The sequence below is a fragment of the Stigmatopora argus genome, chromosome 21 (assembly GCF_051989625.1).
Source record: "Stigmatopora argus isolate UIUO_Sarg chromosome 21, RoL_Sarg_1.0, whole genome shotgun sequence".
Taxonomy (NCBI): Eukaryota; Metazoa; Chordata; class Actinopteri; order Syngnathiformes; family Syngnathidae; genus Stigmatopora; species Stigmatopora argus.
In genome coordinates this window covers 6,452,869-6,466,316 of record NC_135407.1, presented here as the reverse complement: position 1 = coordinate 6,466,316, position 13,448 = coordinate 6,452,869, and positions in this window count along the sequence as shown.

The following is a 13,448-nucleotide window of genomic DNA, read 5'->3' as shown; positions in this document are numbered from 1 at the left end:
TGTTTGTCGTTAATTCTTTTATCTCTTTTCTTCCTATTGCTCTCTGTTATTTTTACTTTGTATACTTCTCCGTCACAAACGTGCAACATGTTCATTGCAGCGTAAATGAAACCTATTCAACATCTGTGCTTTATGGGACTGTAAGGTAGTAGTTTTTTTATTTTGGGTGGGGGTTTGCATTCCATTTCCATGCATTGCTTACGCTACGTTTTGAGTTTTCCCAGAAGTCCCAACATTTCCATGACATGCACGTCGAAACGAGGCCACGACCAGAATGAAAGATTACAATGGAAATTATCGTCTTATTTGTCGTACGGGAGTTTTCGCCGCACAGCCCGCCGCCGACGACATTAAATTTACAACCGGGATATTGCCGCGCATTTGAATTGCATGTGTTCCGGCAAATATATATGACTTCATATCACGTATTTATTTATCGCCTGCACGCCGCCCGCCATCGGAAAATAATACTCGCATCTCGTCACGTCAGTTTTCAAAGGGTCACTCCGAGGCAAACGAGTAGTTAAAGTCACTCTGCCGAAACCCCCCGCCGTGCCGGGCCCCTCTGATTTAGGATTATGAGCGCCTGGCTCGCGTGACAACTCTCTCCATTCATATGCTTTATGGAATCATCAGCGTCGCCACCCGGGCAAATGAGCGCGGTAATATTTCGGACGGATGGCCTTGTGAAACAATGCTTCTGAATATTTCATCAGCAAAGTCTTATAAAAAGCCAGGGAAAAAAACGGACGGGTGTTGCCGCCGTGTGGCGGGGATTAGTAATCGGGGGGTGGGGGTGCCGTGCCTGATGGCTTGTTTATATTCCGGGGTGCCGTTGCCAAAGAGAGGCTGGTTGGCTCTGGCCTCTGCTGACCGGCGTCTGCGAGGGCGCAGATAAGCGGCGGCCGGCCGACGTTTGACGGCGAGGCTGCGCGTGTCAGATGATGGCGCTGGATTCATTTCCAAGAGCCAGGGGGCATCTGGGTGAGGGTCCAAACAGAATCCGAGAGGCCAAAAGTTCACCCCGAGACGGAGACGGGCCACGCGGTGGCAGCTCGTGCGCTTGAAAGGGAACAGACGTGACAGACGTGGGTTGATGGTAAAAATATCCTCTGCTGAAGCAGTGAACATCCTCACGGGCAGAACGCCGCACTTGGTTATGTTATATAAATATAACATGAGGGTTCCCAGGCTCTGACACAGATAAAAAGTGCAGCGTGAGATTTCAGATTAATTACTATACTGCTGTACGGGTATCTATGCTGGAGTCAAAATTGGAGGTACAGTAGCTTATCTTGTAATAATACGTTCACCTTTTTGCAGTAAAAAATCATTTTGAAATAAAAGGCCTTTGGAGATGAGAAGTATAAATAAACCAATCCCAAATGAGCTACACATCATCACTAAGTGCATTGAAAAGCAGCATTTTTTTTTTGCGTAATATCATTTTGAGGCAGCATTTTGCCTTTGGCAGGGGTGTCCAAACTTTTTTTCTCTGGGGGGGCACTTAAAAAAAATCTTAGGATTCAGTTTGATTATTGCTGCAGCAGAAAGTTTGGATTATTCATTCATTTTTCGTAAAGTTTATCCTCACAAGGGTGGCAGTAGGCAACGGATATAGCCGGCGAATCGCAGGACACATCGAGAAGAACCTAGGGACAATCTAGAGCATAGGTGTCAAAGTGGCGGCCCGGGGGCCAAATCTGGCCCACCGTATCATTTTTTGTGGCCTGGGAAAGTCAATCATGAGTGCCGACTTTCTGTTTTAGGATCAAATTAAAATGAAGATTATAGATGTATATTATATTTCCTGATGTTCCCCCTTTTAAATCAATAATTGTAAATTTTTAATCCATTTTTTCTGTGTTTTTAGTTCAAAAATCATTTTGTAAAATCTAAAAATATATTTTAAAAAAAATCTAAAATAAACATTGTTTTAGATCTATAAAAAACTGAATATTCAGGGCTTTTAATCCAGTTCTTTTAATCCATTTATTTAAAAAAAAATCTAAATATTATATCTAAAATGGTCCGGCCCACGTGAAATCAAGTTGACGTTAAAGCGGCCCACGAACCAACCCGAGTCTGACACCCCTGATCTAGAGTGTGGGAGGAAACCAGAATACCTGGAGAAAACCCACGCAGGCATGGGGAGAACATGCAAACTTTGCAAACGACGGTCGAAATCCACCGATTGGATTAATGAGTAATTCCAATTCCAATCGTGCCCGTAAACAAGGCTCCGATGACGCCTGCAACCGGACTTGAGTCCAACTCTCACAGGTGTCCAAAATGTCGTCTTTCTGTAACCGTCGCCGCGTCCGCTCTGTCCAATCTGAGGTCCTCTATCCTGCGAGGGAGGCGTGTCCAGGTAATGGCCTGTGTAACGACCGGGCCACGCTCACTGCAGTTTATTTATGGAGCCATTGTGGTCTTTCTCTTGGCCCCGACACCCATAAATACACGTGGAAACGTTAGCCTGCTAAAGCAAACAATGATGTGAGCCCAGGAGGACGTCTCCAATATATAATTTGCAAATTCAGCAGCAAAAGTCCCGTATTCAAAAGTCCACTATCTATCTTTAGATATAGAACAGAGAGCTTTGTGATCTGCTGATGGCTTTAAGATGTAATTGGATGTTATTAGATGATACTTTATTGACCTGAACCACATTACTATATACCTGTTATTCCATCCACCCATGTGAGTTTGCACAAAGGCTACTGTGGCTTTTTTATTTTTATTTTTTCGCTTTCCCTTCTCTTTTTACTTGCAACCACGTGTAGAGGCGGTTCTAATTTTCTGTCAGACTGACGCAATATGGTCAATTCGCAGCGGCTTTTTGCTTTCAAATGGCTTCAAAACTGGCAGATGTGCCTCTCATTTGTATGATTTACGCCCGATGTTGGATTGGAAATGGCTCTCTAGCTTCATGGCCCAGCACACATAATAATAGTCAGGCTGTTGTTGGACAACTGGAGGTGTCAGTGAAATAGGTGTTGACTGGTGAGTTCCATATGCAAAACTTGGACAGGTTTCAGGACACGCAGCGCACAGCTCGCGCATGCTGATGCTAGCAGCTCTGCTCGATCTGCATAATGGTTATACAAGGGGGCTCTTGTCAGTGTCTGCTTTTAGCTGGGCAGAGTTAAAGCAAACAGCAGACAGGCAAGACTGGAGACCAGCCCAGGCAGGCCTGGAGATGGGGAACGTGGTTAAACTGATAAAACTGTTATTACCGCCTTGGAGGCGGCCGGCTGGCAAATCGCGGGGCCAACTGAGAATGAAATGGAGGAAAATAATAGGAGAGGAAAAAAAGAGGACGTGGAGTCACATTGCTTGGCTTGTTCTTAGTTGAGTCAATGTTGCAAGGGCCTTGTGGATAATGGCCATTAACTGCCGCAGATTTTTTTTTTTACTGCAGTTATGATAAAACATTTATTTCCAGGCTCCCAAAAACAAGATGGTATTCTCACCCATTCAATTAAGAAAAGTTATGAGTGACGTAAACCTACTGTCCTCTCGTTTATCGTATTTTCCAGACTATAAATTGTACTTTTTTTTTATAGTTTGGCTGGGCCTAATACTCAAGTGTGACTTATATATTTTTTTTTTTTCTCTCTCTGACAACTGATATCCCGTTGTATTGTCTTTTTTAGCCTATAGCACAGGTGTCAAAGTGGCGGCCCGGGGGCCAAATCTGGCCCGCATCATCATTTTGTGCGGCCCGAGAAAGTAAATCATGAGTGCCGAATATCTGTTTTAGGATCAAATTAAAATGAAGAGTATAGATGTATATTAAATATCCTGATTTTCCCCCTTTTAAATCAATAATTGTAATTTTTTAATCCATTTTTTCTGTGTTTTTAGTTCAAAAATAATTTCGTAAAACCTAAAAATACATTTAAAAAAAGCTAAAATAAACATTGTTTTTGATCTATAAAAAAACTGAATATTCAGGGCTTTTAATCCAGTTCTTTTAATCCATTTATTAAAAAAAAAATCTAAATATTATATCTAAAATGCCCACATGAAACCGTGTTGACATTAATCCGGCCCGCGAACCAACCCGAGTCTGACACCCTTGGCCTATAGTAAAACCTTTAAATTTACAGAAGCCGTGTTTGGTTTTGGTTTTCTGATCATATAAAAATACACTACAGTGTGACTTATTTATGTATATTTAATTTTATTCCTCCCCACTTTTTTGTGTATCCGTTGACTGGTGTGACTTTTAGTCCGAAAAATACGTTAATGGTGTCAAGTTAATGTTGTTTTGAGTAATAAAGTATTTTTTATATGCATGTAGAGCATTCGTAACCTCTTTAGGTTTAATCAGACATTAGTAAACACTACAGTTGTTGTATTTATTCCACTCACCAATGATATAAGATCCTCATGGATGTCATAAATCCTCATAATTGGCCCCTTAGCAGCCCTGCCTGAACTACTTGTCTTTCATAAAAGAGGGCAGATACAGAATTAAAATGGCGTTATTATTGGCACGTTTCTTGAGCCGTGACGTTTGATGGAAAACGTAGGCCTGAAAACCATTAAAAGAGTAACACCTGTATTCGGGGGTCCAAAAAAATGAAGGATTCAGGCCAATTTCGAGCAGATCGGTGATGAAAATCCCAAAATACCAGTATTGGCCTTGAGAAGCCATAAAGGTCAAACTCTAGCGGCGTTCACTCCTGTAAAATCAAACATGCTGCGAGAGGGAACATGGAGCAGTGTGAGTGAGGTGGAAGAAGGAGGAGGACGAGGAGGAGGAAGGTGCGATGTTGCAGCGTGGTGCCAGGGGAACTGCGAGGATTGGCACCGACGTGTGTGAATGTGCGTGTGCGCGTAGGTGTGTGTGTGCACATCCCCACTTTTCCAGACTGTAAAAGAGGGCGGGGATGCGAGGGGAGATGAATGGGATGGCAGTCAGCGGGGAGGCCCACTCGCAACACTACGCCAGGGACAATTTACTTTTCTATCACTCTCTGCTGTTAATCAAAAACTAAACGTGCAACTTTGGCTCTATCGTGTTGGGAGACGGGAACATCTCCTGAATGACAAGCGGTGATAAATAAAGCCCTCTGGAGCGGAAGCAGAAATGGCGGAAAAGTTGACTGAGGAGTAACTTGATCTAGTTGATGGCGGAAACACGGTTGGCTTAAAGGTGTTGTGGAAGAAGTGACTTTTAAATGAGAGTGGACTCGAATCCATCTGTAAATGTGACAGAAAGGGCTTAAAAATCAAATTAGATGCTGATTTGGCTTCTTTTCGCAGCGGCTTTGGCCCGCCTATTAAAAAAATATGGCTGAAAAAAATGCCAAATTTGAGGGCTGATGTCATTTGAAAAAAATATTGGTGCAGTCATTTTCATTTTTGACATGGTCACCATTTTGTGCCATTATTGGTAATATTGTTTACATATTTTAAATGCCTGGATACTTTTTAGTTGTCTTTTTGTGTCCTCTGGCTTAATGTGTGCAAGTTGATTTATAGGATGTGTTAATTGAGATTTATTGTGACTTAATGAGAAAATTAATATCCTTTTCTTGTGCCATTTGAGGAGTGGCTTGGTTAAGATTATTCCTTAACCCATAACAGACTGCATTTTGGCTGGAACGTGTGTCCACGTTGCGTGGCTTTTCCATAGGTACTCCCACTTCCTTTTACATTTGGTTACCTGTCAACTTTTTAATTGCCCAAAGATGTAAATATCTTTATGAATTCTTGTTTGTGTACAGCAATAGTGGTTGTTAAAGCTACACAGTGACAAAGTTTGAAATGATGTTTGACTCTACTGTTGTTCACTCTCGTTTAGGAAAAGCAGTAAATAAAAATGGTTCGTAATGGCCAAGCTTGTTAGCGGAATTATTATTGCGGCTTACACAAACTCCAGCAAAATGCTAACTAGGCGACTCGTACAGAATCACAGAGGGAGCACACACACACACACACACACACATACACACACATACACACACCCGCACGCAAACGCACTCATTGCTGCAGCGTAAAGTCAGTTGGGGTCATTATGATGATTTTATGAATACAAACCACATCAGATGAACTATTCATGAAAGCCAGCCGCCGTCGACACACTGATTAGTCGAACATCTCTTTGAGGCAGCGTTTAATTAGTCCCCCACCTAGTGTGTAAAGCTAATACTGCTTTTTAAACACAACGGGAGGAAGAAAAAAAAGGCATTGATCGTGGGCAATCAATAAAACATGGCCCCCAGGTCCTTAAGGCTTGAACATTCATGAACATTGTTGCTGTAAAATGCTTTTCTTCTTAGATGGGCCCTTGGGACTCCCCGTTTGTCCGTAAGGGTATGACATTTTCAGCATGATATCATACACGCGTTGAATTTCCAGGTGGAAAAACCTAAAGGTTTCTTCAATGGCACTCCTGGTAAACAAAAGGTTTAGAGCAATGCACAAATGAGTTGCCGATGAGTTGATTGGTATCTAGGCCACGTTGACGTGATCCTTGATCGTTCAAATGATTATTTGTAGACACGTGTGGAACTGAACAGGATCCAGGAAGTGAGAAGTGGCTGGAAAAGAACGCCATGGTTGAGTTAAGGTGAAGAAAGCTGATGACGCTCCCTTGAAAGCAAAGGCGTCGAAGCGAGGAACTGCTGTTGATGTTATGCGTGAGGTGTCTGTCACTTTGACTCTTGTCAACTGCACCTTGTCCCCCCCTTGAATAACCCCATTAGACCCCTCAGTCAGCTGCTGCCTGCTCATTGTTACATCCTCAACCCAAAAAGTGCCACAGTGACTTTGCAACTTTGGAAAATGGCTCCAACTCCTTGTGTCATCACATCATGGCATTTTTCCAAAGAATTCACTCCAGAAAGCAGTCCACGTGACCGTTAGATAAGACGTGAGTATGATTAGTAATTCTGCACGTAAATGCTCAATTTTCCTCACTCGGGAACATTGACAGACTACAATTTGTGCAGAGTGTTATTTTCTCTAAATAATACAAAATAGCTGGCGAGGCCTCTAATTTAAATGCTGCACTCCAGTTAGATGGGGGCAGAAATGAGCGCTCCGAAAGAAGAATTCTGAGCAGTCCCGGCACTGAAATATTCTTTTAGCGGACTTGCCAAGTCTCGGCATTGACATCGGTGTAATTTGGCACGATTAGGAACCTAACGCATCTATTTGCCTGTCGCTTGAACGGTGGAATCTACGTTAAGAGAGATGAATGGGAAATGCGTGGAATGAGAAAGAGGCTTTTCCGCTGTTAATTATGAATGCCTTGGCAGCCGTACCTGTAATCATCAGGAAGAGATAAAAGCATCATAATTGCCCGTGCTGCTAAAACGGAAAAGCAAAACACAGCTTCACAGGTTTATGGATTCATCCATTTATGTAACTTCATTGGCCCTTTCACAGTGTACGACTACAAATAGTCGCTTAGTTGTTAATAGTGGGACTGCTAGTGAAGCCAATCAATGAAGAATATTACACAGGAAAACAACCGTCGTATGCTTTGGGGGGAAACTCGTGGTGTGACACCTCCATTCTATCCTGACCTCTAATCACACTCTAAACACTCATTGGTTAGAACAATTGTGAGAAACAGAGGTTTCTATTACAACATTTAACCCATTTTTTTTGCTTGCTATGACCTCCTAATACTGCTTAGCCAACAAAGCACTATTTGCTGGTCTTCCAACCTATAAAATGTCTTGGAAGACCATTGAGTGCTCATATTTGGAACAGCGCATTTTCGCTTTTAAATACTTTCATCATAAGGCGGTTTGTTAAGCAAATACAAATATTTGGACCAATATATTCCCTGTTTACGGTTTATGTTTGCAGACCCGGTTTGAGAGGAAAAACCCGTTCATTGCACTTCAGATTATTTCATCGTGACTAACTCAGTCATTGGGAAATGACTGCGGCACTTTAAACGTTTAGTTCCTCTACGACACAGGTGTCAAAGTGGCGGCCCGGGGGCCAAATCTGGCCTGCCGCATCATTTTGTGTGGCCCAAGAAAGTAAATCATGAGTTCCGACTTTCTGTTTTAGGATCAAATTAAAATGAAGAGTATGGATGTATATTAAATTTCCAGATTTTCCCCCTTTTCAATCAATAATTGTAATTTTTTAATCCATTTTTTCTGTGTTTTTAGTTCAAAAATCACTTTGTAAAATATAAAAAATATATTTAAAAAAAGCTAAAATAAACATTTTTTTTAGATCTATAAAAAAACTGAATATTCAGGGCCTTTAATCCAGTTCATTTAATCCATTTATTAAAAAAAATCTAATTATTATATCTAAAATGGTCCGGCCCACATCAAATCGAGTTGACGTTAAAGCGGCCCGCGAACCAACCCGAGTCTGGTACCCTTGCTCTACGACAACAACAACAATCCAGATTCATGAGCACAAAATAGCCATTTACACCAGTCAAATTTGAAACCTGACATGAAACGAACGACATCCCCGCCATTCCCGGCTGAGAAATGCGGCGCGGCAGTTAATCCGACAAAAGTTTCAGATGCTGATCCGTTTTCTTGGCACGCCGATCTGCTCCTAATGATGATGTTTGACAATTAGCTGCGAAAACTGTGCGAATATTTCCCCTCGTCTTGGCAGTCGCTGGGCTTGGCAGAGCGCGGCGCGTCTAGCGACTGCGGCTTCCTGGCCAAATCAACATTTATGATAGACTATCCCAGATGGGCTCTTGCAGATGGCCACGCGATCTGGCCTCAGTTGGGACTTTTTCAGGCCTCCCCGAACCGACGGAGTGCAAAACGCATCCGTGAGTTATCGTAGACATTGCGTGGAAATGCGGCCATGTGAAATTCTCCATCTCCGTGCAACGCGCATGAGGCCAAATCTTTCACGGGGACGTTTACTGCAGCTGTTAAGTCTGCGGCGCCCCCCCCTAACCGCAACGTTAATCATTTCTGCGTGGTGGAGAAACACGCCCGTCCCTCTCGCCCCCCCTCGCAATTAATCCACATCCTCCACGCTTGGAAGGGTTAACACGGCGAGGAGACAAATTATTCCCAACTGTCCGGGGAAGCCGTGTAAAAGCAGGCGCAGATTGATCGATTGCTTTGTTTATCAGTCATAAAACGATTAACAATCAATCTTTCTTCCCGGGCACTTTGCTGTATGGATGATTATACATTCATTAATGCTCGGCTTGTTGTGCGTTAGTCAAATGATCCGTGTTTGTTGACTGGGATGCGCAGAGCGTAGATTACAGCGCAGACGCCCATTGAGGAATCTTTTAATTAACAGTGTTTTCTGCGCATTAGGAATAGACGCAAGGCCGCGGCGACAGCGCAGACCGACGAGAGTCCGACCGGATTGTCGGCAGAATGAAAATGCGGGTGCCTGTGCGAAATTCCAAATGAGAAGGCGCCGCCTTGAACTAACGGAGCCCCCGCAGACGTCGGCGTTACCTTCAAGTTTTTTTAATGTGGCGAAACTTGTTTGGCTGTTTACTTTGGTAGCATCCAGGGGAGGGTCTGCCAGTTAGCGTGTCCGTCCTCCCCCTACCCGTAACTCCGGCGGCGTTGAATAATACATCTAGACATGCTGTCGGAGATCATGTGACCCTGAAACTATTGGATTTCACATTAAAAGCCCCAGCGCCGCAGATGAGAGGCGAGTTGTGCAGACAGTTTTGTTAATCTATGCTCAGACCTTGCCTGGGGCTATGCAGTACTGAGGTAAATGTGGCTTGAGTTATGGTGCGTATGTCCAGCCAATTACTGAACTTGAGTGTTTTGACCGTGCAAATGAAAGATGAGGGTACATAAACACGCACACACATTCGTTTGTAGGGCTCAGGGACAGACTTTTGTCCTTATTAGCTCACCGCAGAAGGTTGTGATCTCGCCAACGTGGTTTTTTTTTGGTCTGCATCTTCCCAGACTACTGTTTTTGAAGAATATTTTTGGAAGGTCTGTCAGGCATTTTTATCATCGATTAGACGGTGGGTTGTTAAATTAATGAATGAGCTCAAAATGTAAATGTAAGGATTGCACGCACAGGTAACGCAAAGCAAAGAAAATTGTGCTAATGGGTGTAAAAATTTTGATTGCAATGAAAAATGGGCAGTTTGGACATTGCAGATTTACACGAATGGCATTGGTCTGGCTAGTAGTTGAATTCAATACAAACAGACCGAATTGTTTCGCCTTTTTCAATAAGTCCATTCGTATAGCGCAACAAAGGTCATAATATTTGACCCTGCATTTATTATTATTTACCGCACATTGAACCTGAAACCCGAAGTGAAGCCAGGTTCAGCAAACTCGTGTTATGACCAATCATGTTCCATTTTAGAGCCGATCGTAACACCCCGCTTACCGGAATAGGTGTTTTCTGCCACGGCATCAATTATTGATATCAATGTTGGCGCTGTAGCTCAGCCACGGGGTGTCATAATCGCCGGGTGCAGATCGGAATAAAAGATTCATCGATGCGCCGAGGCTGAGGCTGGAAAAAGAATGACGCTCTATTTAGGTTGAGCGCGCAAAAGCAGAGAGCGAGTATTCCGGTCGGGATTAGATAACACGGGTTCATCAGGTTTACTGTAATGTTTCCTCCCCGCGGCGGCTTTGCTGACATTAAAGTGTGCGTCGTTTGTGTGAGTCTCTCACACACGGTCTAACCTCACTTAACCATGTGACCTCGCTTCCCCCATTGCTTAGACAGCAGAGAGACAAGGCGCAACGTGTAATGTCATTTGTAGTCCCTTCCCCCCTCTTTTTGTCTTGCCGTTTTTTGACATCCTAAACTGCCGCGTGGATGATCGATGACTCGCCGCCGCCGTCGATGTTTCTCGTGCGAGCGACTGGCAATCGTTGTTCGCGGCGTGGAAGGTCAGAGGCAGTTTGCGGAAAACGGGACGTTGGTGAAAATGGCAGAGCAGCGGGAGAAGGGCAAAAAGGAAACGAGTTGCTAATTAAAAACTATCGGAAAGTTCTGAGAGAAGAATTAAGCAATGTTATTGGACCGTATGGAATGTGTATAGCGTACGCAACGGCGGATCATTTCGCCTTCTGGTGGGTTTTCACCAACTCTGTCTTTGCTCCCTTGTCGTACTGTTGTTTAACTTTTGCGCTCCCGCTTTATGGCAGATTAGCAAACATTTTTGAAATGAACCATTCTGCCTTGGCGAAATTTTCCAGACTGTTTCCACTCTGGCGCACCCCGGTTGGGTCTGGAATGGAAGGTGAAAGCTTTGCAAGAACCAAAACTTGAATCATTTGCATTTGAATTCCCTTTTTACAGGGAAAAGAAAATTGCAATCAGGCATTTGCTGGCATATCAGAGCTTGGCACTTACCTCTACAGTAAGCCTGCCTTGCTGTCATTCGCCACCCCGACTCGCGACTCGCAAGAAGGTACGCGAGACCAAATAAGGGGGTGTTCCGCAATGAATAGAGGCGGCTAAAGAAGCGCGGGGCTTAGCCGATCAGTAAGACACAAACTCCTCACACCAGCGAGATTTCAGCGCCAGCTTAAAGGCTTCGGGGGAATGGATTTGGCCCTAACATCACATGAAATTGCTTCTTCAAAGTCTCCTTATCGAGACCGACGGAAAATCTCCAAGTGGTTTTACTGCTAAAAAACATGCAATCACATTTCACACTTTTAAATTACATACTTAGCCATTTTCTTTAGCGGGGCGTGGGGGGTCAAGTGCTTAAAGATTCACCCCTTTTACCGTCTTTTCCCAAAAGGTGCGCTCTTTCTGTTATCTTACTTTCACAGCCCAATGACCGTCTGTTCCACGCGTATTGCCTTCCGATGAATAGCGATGGGCGCCAGTGCACAGATGTACAAATACTCCCGCCCGGGTATGTAAAAGTGCACGTTTGAGCCCGACAAGCAAACAAACCTTGAAAGAGTGATGGGATGGGAGGCCTTGAATTGGCTAATGTGATAAGCACAAAGCCGAAAGCAGCACCGTAAGCTGACTGTTGTTTGTTCACCTGAAATATGAGACCTCAGCAGTATTCCACTTAAAGCCACCTATTTCTGCCGCCTTGACAGTCCCGGATCCCAAAAGGACAGAAAATATGCGAACGTGAAGGAAAACCAGGTGATTAAAAATGTGCATCGGGATTTCACCAGGGATTTCTTGACTCTGATCACAGCTGTGATAAAGAGTTGCGCCGTCTTAAACGATAGGAATTGCCTCAAAAGCATTGATCGAGAACTAGCGTCTGTTAAAAAGAAAAAAGATGAGACAAAAACAAACAAAAACAATCTGTTACAGTTGAATAATGAAAACATTTTCAAATGGTGTTCACTCACAGAAGACATTGTCATAGTCGGGGTTTTTTTAGAGGGATCGGAGCTGATTACATCTTCTCGATGAATATCAATCTTTTTTCTCTCCTTTTGGGTCAGTTTTATTTTTCCATTGTTGTCACACTCGCATGCCGCCTCGTGTCATTCTTACTCTTCAGACCGACTAATGCGTATCCCACCAGCGCGATCAGATAAACAAGATGAGGCAGGTTGAATTTATTCATGAAAAAGAATATCGGAAGCTTTATGAGCCCCGAGAACCCCCCCCGGAGACTCAACATTGTAGCGGTAAAATACACAATCAATGTTGCTTGGACCTCTGCCTGTGAGGCATTCAGGGCAAGAAAAAGGCCGAAGCATGCTTCATTGATGTGGGTCACGAAAACATACGTTTGTATGCGGACGGCATTGTTGCTAGTCTTCGGATGTAGAAAGGAAAATCACAGTGATAACTGAAAGAATCCCCTGGTCGCCTTGAGATTTCATTGTACTACGCCGATGCATATAGGCGCCCCGTGCCGGATGTAGCGGCGCGACCCCTGAACACAACAAAGCCTCCTCCATGTTTCACAGTGGGTGGAGTGTTCTTTTATTTGTGCCAGAAAGCTAGAGTTTTGTCTGATCTGGCCAAAAGACATTCTCAAGGTACTTTTGCGGCTTGAAAATATAGCGTGTTTTCCTGGACTGCTGTGGCTTATAGTCTGAAAAAGACGCCGGTGAACCTTGGTCTAGGTGGAATCCATCTTTTGATGACTTGGCCCTGAAGGAGAAGATGAGTGTTGAAAACATTGTCCTTTTTGTTTGTTTTTGCCCGAAAGGAGTTGGCAATCACTGAAGTGAGGCTTGAATATCAAATGAGTTTGAATTTTTGAAATCATTTTTCCTGAAATGGAACTGGACTTGTTTTGCAAAGTGAGTTTTATGGAAGTCAAAATGTTCAATGGAAGGCCGCGTGATTAAAAACGTTGCCATTGCTATTTTGAGATCATAACCTTTGAAGAGAAACACAAGATTGCAACCATCACATTTCCACAGGCATGTTCATGGCAGGAATGTCCAAAAAGTTCCAAATAGCGTCAATTAAAAAAGAAATAAAAGTAGCTAATAGCTGAAAGATCTAGGTCAGCTCTGTGCTCAATAACAGCA